At 36.6% G+C, this 8,726-nt stretch overlaps 1 long non-coding RNA gene across 2 annotated transcripts; it reads right to left on the bottom strand.

The window, feature by feature from the left end:
- Positions 1 to 5,493: 5,493 nt before the first annotated feature.
- LOC111020759 (uncharacterized) lies at positions 5,494 to 8,524 on the bottom strand. 2 transcript variants are annotated; one of them, XR_002602743.2, is made up of 3 exons: positions 7,870 to 8,486; positions 5,829 to 5,953; positions 5,494 to 5,713 (listed from the first exon to the last, which is right to left on the bottom strand). It is a non-coding gene; the product is annotated as an uncharacterized LOC111020759 (long non-coding RNA). The 2 variants fall into 2 exon arrangements; XR_015792317.1 differs by lacking the exon at positions 5,494 to 5,713 and having other exon boundaries at positions 5,725 to 5,953; positions 7,870 to 8,524.
- Positions 8,525 to 8,726: the final 202 nt, after the last annotated feature.

The raw sequence follows: 8,726 nt of genomic DNA, 5'->3' as shown, positions 1-8,726 counted from the left end.
CTTATCAAAAAAATTTTAAATCTACTTTCAAATTCTAATTACCGATTTTAAATTAGATTTAAGATAATTATTTTAATTTCATTTATTTTTTATTAGATACAGTTGATTTCCCTAATATTAACGCGGATCGTTTTTGCTATTCGTAAAATCTTATGTAACGCCCCGAGTCCCTCAGGTTAGTTAGTCTCGAATCAGGAGATTTTCATTTAATTTTAAATTAAATTTATATATATCGGATTCCGTGTGATTGGTTTTATCTTAGGTTGGGATGAGTTTTTTTTTTCTTCTTTTGGGCTTGGTGATGTTGGGCTTTTAGTTTGGGTTGGTTTGGTTTTAAAACAAATGAAAAGAAAACTAATAAAAACAAAAACAAAAACCTAAACCTAAACCTAAGTTTACTTTCTTCCCCTCCTTTTGTTGCCCTAGCCGCCACCCACCCCTCTTCTTCTTCTTGTTCACCGGCGACGGTACCACTCTGACGGCGGACGACTCCTCACGCAGCAGCGCACGTGGTAGCAGCAAACTCCGACGTCCCTCTCTGCGACGGTGCGACGAAACTCATGCGATTTCAGCCCCCACCCGCGTTGTTGAACGGATCTGTTGAAGTTCGACGGCCGGTGACAAGCTCTGATCAAAACCGGTGGCGCGACAGCACTCCTGCAGCAGTCCACGACAGTCTGAGTTTCGATCCAGTGGCGGCGCGTTTTCCTTCAAAACCCGACGGTATCAGTGGCTGCCAATAAGATCCGGAAAGTCCGACAAACCAGCAGCGTTTTCGTTCAGATCTGACGTCCCACTAGCAAACGACGATCAGCTGTAGTCTTCTCTTCTATCCACGACCCCTCAACGACCCACGAACCCGCGACCAGCACGTGAATCAACGCTTCGGTGACCCGTTTTGTGATCCCAACGCGAGCAGTAGTATTCTGGCGCATTTTGGCTTAGACCCATACCAAATCGGAGCTCGATTCATGATACTCATCCTTGTTTGAAGCTAGAATTAAGTTACACACACCTATACGAAGTCGATTTTGTGGTAATGGGTCGTTTGAGCCCTCTTAGAATTGATTTCGAAGGCTGAATCATATATGTAAGTTACTCATCCTAGGTGTGAGATCGACGCAAAACTTAGGTGCGCGGTTGTGGGTAAGTAGACAAGAGGCGTGTGCGTGAGTTAATGTGTGTTAGTTGGTTTCTAATGTGTTGTTCTGTGATGCTTAATATTGATTTTGATGCGCTATTGTGCTAGGTAACTCTCGTTTGTGTTAATCTGTATACTTGGTGTAGTGTTGAATATTCGTTGGTGATAATGGTGGAATCTTGCCTTGTTAAACTGCTGAGAATTGTTGTGGGATGATGTGTGTTTACAAAGGATGCACGTTAAAATGGAATTATTGCGATTATGCTTTCTTATGATGTGGGCGTGCTAGTATAGTTTATATAAATGTTTCTTTATGATGTGAGCGTGCTGGTTGAGCATATATAAACGTTTCTTTATGACGCAAGCGTGCTGGTCTGAGTCATATTATTTTCTTATAAGATGTGGGTTTAATAGAAGCATATTTTCGGACCCTGTTTGCAGGCTAGGGGTTGATGTGGAATGGGTTATGAAGAGGAACGTTGGATTATTGGGGAAAGTGAATGGGTGAGTGTCAGGGCCTCGGGTATAAATGGTCGGGGGCTGATACGACACTAATTGAGTATCGAGGCCTCGGGTAAAAATGGTCGAGGGTCGATGCGATGAGTCTTTTGGAAGGAAAACTATTGGGGCCTTGTGTAAAAATGGTCAAGGGCCGATAGATGGTGAATTATCGGGGCCTTAGGTAAAAATGGTCGAGGGTCGATGCAGCAGTGTCAGGGCCCTGGGTAAAAATGGTCAGGGGCCGACTCTACTCGAAAGAGTTAGCTTTGGAAAGCTAGGATAGCTGTGATAAGCGTAGAGGTGCTTGAGATGTTAGGGAGCCTCGAGGTTGGTAGTTAAATTGTTCATGGTTGTGGTTATCGCCGAATCTTATAGAGCGTATCTATGTTTGATTGAATAATGTGATGAAGAGCATGACTATGAATGTTTCATGATTTTTGTTGAGCATGATGTTTGTGTGTTGTTGGTGAGGGCTACTTACGGAGTATATTTTATATACTCACCCCCCCCCCCTCTACAATTATTGTTTCAGGCGGAGGATTCGTTGGTGACCATGGTGATGAAGCGGAGGAGACATGACGAGCGAGGACCATAGGCTGCGTAGTTACTCTTGCTTAGCTTAGGTTTAGATGGTTAAAACTTTATGGTTTGGTCACAAACTACTTGTTATTATTTGAATAATTGGGAGGTTCCCACTCATTGTCTACTTTATTTCGGAATAGGTGTCTATTTTAGTTTTCTTCCATTCATTGAGTTTGCCTACTTGGAATAATGAAATTGCATCATGGGGTTGTCCACGGATGATGTTTGATTGATATTCTGTAAGGTTGATTTGTTGGTAAATTGATGGGAGTTGAAGCTTTATTTTACATAATTATTTCACAAGGAGTTGTTATCTCGTGTTTGGAGTTAAGGTTAGACAGGTGGGTAGTTAACGTGACCTAGAAGCGTGTGGAACGTTCTGGGGCATTACATCTTAAATCCCTAAAATTATGTATATATACCTAATTGGTTACGATGGTATATTTGTCAAAACATTTTCTCAGTATTTTTTAAGAAAAAATCATTTAAGCATTATTGCAATATCTCATAGGTTTAGCCATTTTTTAAAGAGATTAGTACATTGATGGTCTATTTAGGAATCATAATTACGTAAAAGGATTGAAAAGTATAGAATTTACACTTTTGTTATGAAACAATCCTAATTAAGATGGTACTCATCCCACAAATTACTAGTATATCCTTCAAGGATCCACCTCAATATTAAATAATTTTTAAAATCTAGAATTGGTAAATTGGGAGGTTACAATGTAAATCCCTTAAAATGTGCTTAATTATACTTTGCAAAATAAAAAAAAAATACCAAAACCCTAAAAATCCCAAAATCATCCATTTTCGAAACCCCTTTCTTCTTCCTCTGACCGTCTGTTCTTCTTCTCCGACTGTCCATCTTTGTTTGCGTTCCTTTCTGGCTGGCTCCGTTTTTCTCCGTTGCTAGAGCATCTCGTCTCTGTTTATCCCGTTCGAAAGACATTTTTGTCCGTTCTTCTTCTCCGGTCGTTTATGCCTACCTTTGTCTTCGGCTGATGTTTGTCTGCCTTCCTCTCCGTTCGCCTCCGTTTTTTTCCGTCACCTAAGCAGTTCGTCTCTATTTATCCTGAGCATTCCAAGGTTGTTTTCGATTTTTGATTTCATGTGAACTGTTGTATATATGGAATTTAGTTTATATCTGGATATATCCGAGGGTTGTAGTTGGAGAGTGAGTTGTTAACAGTGATTTTAGGAAGTTTATATGAAATTTAGTTTACATGCGGATATATCCGAGGGTTGTTGTTGGAGAGTGAGTTGCTAACAGTGATCTTAGGAAGTTTATATGGAATTTAGTTTACATCCGGATATATCCGAGGGTGGTTGTTGGAGAGTGAGTTGCTAACAGTGATTTTAGGAAGTTTATATAGAATTTAGTTTATATCCGGATATATCCAAGGATTGTAGTTGGAGAGTGAGTTGCTAAAAGTGATTTTAGGAAGTTTATATGGAATTTAGTTTATATCCGGATAAATCTGAGGGTTGTAGTTGGAAAATGAGTAGCTAACAGTGATTTTAGGAAGTTTATATGGAATTTAGTTTATACCTGGATACATCTGATGGTTGTTGTTGGAGAGTGAGTTGCTAACCGTGATTTTAGAAAGTTTATATGGTTATCCGGATATATCCGAGGGTTGTAGTTGGAGAGTGAGTTGCTAAAAGTAATTTTAGGAAGTTCATATGGAATTTAGTTTATATCCGGATAAATCTAAGGGTTGTAGTTGGAAAATGAGTTGCTAACAGTGATTTTAGGAAGTAGTTGGAAAATGAGTTGCTAACAGTGATTTTAGGAAGTTTATATGGAATTTAGTTTATATCTGGATACATCTGATGGTTGTTGGTTGTTGTTGGAGAGTGAGTTGCGAACAGTGATTTTAGGAAGTTTATATGGAATTTAGTTTATATCCGGAGATATATGAGGGTTATAGTTGGAGAGTGAGTTGCTAACAGTGATTTTAGGAAGTTTATATGGAATTTAGTTTATATCACTAGTAGAAATTCGATTTATCGCGACGTTTTTTTAACGTCGCAAAAATCTTTCGTGACGTTTTTAATGTCGTCACGTATGCGCCCATCACAAAAGGTATACGAGACGTTTAAAAAATGTCACAAAAATTAGCACACGTGACGATTAATTATCGTCATGAAAGACATGGACTTCCTTGACGTTCATAAAACGTCATGCAAAATGATTTCGTGACTGTGATACAAGGTCACGGAAAGACCTTGAACAGGGGAGGAGAGGTCACGTGACATCCTTTAGTACATTGATGGTCTATTTAGTACTGTATATAGCACATACTAGTCTTCTCATCTCTCCATAAATCATATCTAACTTACAAAGATAAGCACAAATTGTTTGAAAAATTAAATACAAGACTATGAAATATTTCAACTTGAACTAAAATACCAACCAATTGAACTAGAGATACGAAGCTTCCATTGCTCTAAATCCATCACTTGCTTCTATTGATTTTTTGTTGTTTAATTTTCTCCCTACTCCACAAAATCTAGAACATGTATTCCAGAGAAATAAGTTAACTCTTGAAATAACATAGCTCTTGAAACAAACATTCAGGCCAAACACTAAGAAAACTACCTTCATAGCTTGTTTCTGTCCAGCGTAATTAAATTATGTGAAAGGCATCATTTTGACGGTTAATTAGAATGCTATGCTTTTACATACAATATCATAGTAGCCCTTCAAGAATTTTAGGACTCAAGATGCTTGGAGATAATCAGTAGACTATAGAAAAATTGCATTTCAATATAAACTATTTTTCATGTATTAGAACCACCACGAATGTTCGTAGCTTCATAGCTTCCCTAATGGAATGTTCGTTTTTAATTTATATTTTTCATAGCTTCCCTCATGGAATGTTCATAGCTTCCTTAATGGAATGTCCGTCATTAAGAAACATGCAATTACTAATTACCTAAAACAAATGATATACCACTCATCTCTCTCTAAAATAAAACTAAACATACAAATATATCTAATTCACTAGGAGGATTCAATACCCATTCATCAAACACAAATCAAACAAAAAACTAAAAATAAAATTTCAGCATGTCTTATGCTAGAAATTACCACCTTCTTTATAAATATAGATTATTGTCCTAGCTATCAAGTGAACTATTAGCAAAAGGGAAAGACATTTTCTTCTCAGCTTCACAAACTCAAGATTATGGTATATTACAAGCAGAAACAACAACAACAATGAAGCTTTAGAAATGGAAGGACAAAATCGTTCTCACTCAAGGAAAAGAAAAATCAATTAGTCTTATCTCATTTATATTGATAAATGTTGTATATCAATAACTAGTGAATAACATTGGCTAATAAAATAACCTTACATCTATTGATGTCAAAGTGTGATGTAGAATTGTTGCACATGACAATTGAATATAAAGATAAAGGTAGTTGAAAATACACCTTTCCTATGAAAGCCAATAAACCACCAACCACATAAGAAAAACCACCTACAACAACGTAAGCAAAACCACCATCAGTAGGAGCTTTCTTAAAATAAGGAGCTTCAACATGTAACTTACAAAGATATGCAGAAAATTGTTTAAAAAAATCAATACAAGAGACCTTTCCACTTGAACTAAAGACCAACCAATTGAATTGGAGGTATGAAGCTTCCATATTGCTCTAAATCCATCATTTGCTTCCATTGATTTTTTGTTGTTTAATATTCTCCATACTCCACAAGAAATCTAGAACATGGACTTAAGAGAAATAAGTTAACTCTTGAAACAAACATTCAAACCAAATGCTAATGATTACTAATTTGAACTTAATGCTTCATCTTTAACATAATGAGAAACAAGATTTAATCATTCTAAAACACAATACTTAAGCGTGTCAATCAAAATCATTCATTCACAAATTTATCTAATCTACAATTCAAACAAAATGGACATGGACAATGAAACGATAGTCAAATATAATTATAAAAAAATGTTCATTTAGTAGAAGACTAAAACTGTACAATTCATAGCATTCACATATTGCAACTTGATATTGAAGTAATGGCAAGGATCCTTAGGATCTGCTTGCTCTGCAAATAAAACTATAATCATCGTGATAGTTCTTTAGCTGCAAAAAGAACATCGTCATAATGAATTTGAAGATCGAAAAATAGGTCGATAACACCACAATCATTTTATATCGAGAAGTTTAAATGAGTGGAGGGTCCCTAATACTTGAGAGCTGTAAGATCATAAACTCTTGTTGAGGATCAAGACAAGAACTAAAATAAGAAATTAACTTCTAAGATTGTAATTTAACCATTACGGAAGAGCATTTCAGTTTAGTCGAAAATCACAATAGAAACTCAACATATAATTATTCAAGATTAGAATAGACACACTATTTACCATAGAGTTAAAATGGTAAAAGTTGAACTCCACAAGAGGAACTCAACATGGAAATATTCAAGATTAGAATAGACACATTATTTACCATAGAGTTAAAATGGTAAAAGGTTCTCAAACATCAGATAAATTCAAAGCTTGTGCTAGAAAACACATTGCTTTCAAATTTATGAGCTTTGCTTCCCTGAAAATGAACAAAGCTTTCACTAAATTTACAAATTCTCATATTCCCATGTTACTTGAATAGAATCTATATTTGCTTCTTGTACTAAGCTAATTGTGTCTCTCCAAACCTTCAATGTTGGCGTCAACCATTTTCAATCTATAATTGAATAAGTAGAAAAAGATGATAGAAAGTATGGGGCAAAATGCAAGTTTTTAGACTTTATTATCAATTAAAGTTGAGCTAATGAGCTCAATAACATATGACATTGAGCAAGAATTTCCTTCTATAAATGGTTCATTGACAATGAGGAATTGGTCCAATTTGAAAGCGACAATCTGAGGTCCTGCATGAAACCGAAAGGCTGATAGAAAACTCCTTATCTAGCATGCAAAGGAATCCAAAAAAAAAAAAACACACAATTTTTAAGAGTAGTAATACCAAAGGATACAATATAGCTCGAAATAACCAACATAAGAAACAATTTTAAGGTCAACAATTGGTTGAGGTAGAGAGGATCTCACAACAAAAGCCAGACAGAAAATTCCTAAACAATAACTACTAGAGTAATCATGCTTTGATAACTAAACACATAAAGAACGTAGAAGAAGCAATAACCCACCATCATATTAGAAGGGGCAAGAACCCACCAGTAGAACTTCCACCGAATATATAACAATTTTTCATTAGAAGTCACAAAAATAACATGACAGAAAAATCAAATAAAATACAAAAGTTAGAGGTAAAAGTTCAAAGTCCAGAACTTCACAAAAAACATCTGAGTATATATTTGTAGGTAAAATTTAATTTGACTGAAGTATAGACCACCGCAGCCAACATACAATATATATATTTATAGCTTTCACTAGTTGCATAGAGGGGTTCATGGTATCAATCACCATAATTCTCAATCTCATTTGATATAACTTCTACTCAAAATAACCATAAACACCATTCCAACTTTCAAACAACCATCAGTCAAATGAAAGAGATCAATTAAGATCACCATATAAGAATCGAAATCTGAATGTTTGACCGGAGAAATTACAGAAGATTTGCTTGACTGTTCAGATATGGGTTGTGTCGTGCTCACCTTTTACATCTGGTCATCGTGCTCACTGTTCGACTCCTGGAGCTCGCCTCGATTTCACGTTGTAGGGTCGCCGTCGTTCAGATCTGAGTTGTACAGGCGTTGCCGTTCGATTGCAGAAGAATCGTGCATCTTTGAAAAAAGTACTGCTGTCCAGCAACGTGGGGTCGCCGCCGTTCGCGCTGCCGGAGTCTCCGCCGATCTTTGCTTGGAACGCTGAAAGGGACGGTGTCGTTCGTGCTTTAGGTCGTGGGGGTCGGGAGTCGTGCGAGTGAGACAGGCTGAGAAAACGTAAAATGGTAACCAAAAAAATGAAAATTGGGTAATTAAGTTGGGTTCACCGGCGTCCAGCGGCGACGGCGTTCACCGGCACTCTTAACACTAAAGCGGCTGCGACTGTGTTCGACCCTCAACGAGATTCAGCGGTGTTGAACGACGTCGATCTTCAACAGCCGCGTTCGATCCTCACCGGCGGCGACTAGCGGCGACATACAGCAGCATTCGCGGTGGCGGATGATCAGGCAGCATGGTCTGAACAATGGAGGAAAGGGCGGCGGTTCTTCACAATGGAGAAAGAGGGTAAAGAGATTTAGGACAGAGGAGAAAGGGTAACGATATTTCTTTAAGTAATTTTATCTTCTTTTTTTAATAAAGTCAAATAAATTATATTTCTTTTAATAATAATATAGTATTATATACTTTTTTCTACATTTTTAATAGCGTTCCATGAAAGGTTTTATGCATTTTTAAGAGGATTTTAATAACCTTCAATTAAAAGTAAAAGTTTTTTTTTACTGATAAAAAAACAAAAAAAATTAAGAGTAAAAGTTTTTGAACATTTTCCGGAGGTTTTCGAGTCA

Source organism: Momordica charantia (assembly GCF_013281855.1).
Source record: "Momordica charantia cultivar OHB3-1 chromosome 7 unlocalized genomic scaffold, Mcharantia_2.0 BLBB01000007.1, whole genome shotgun sequence".
Taxonomy (NCBI): Eukaryota; Viridiplantae; Streptophyta; class Magnoliopsida; order Cucurbitales; family Cucurbitaceae; genus Momordica; species Momordica charantia.
Note: the sequence above shows the minus strand (reverse complement) of the source record. Positions and strands in the feature narration are given on the sequence as shown.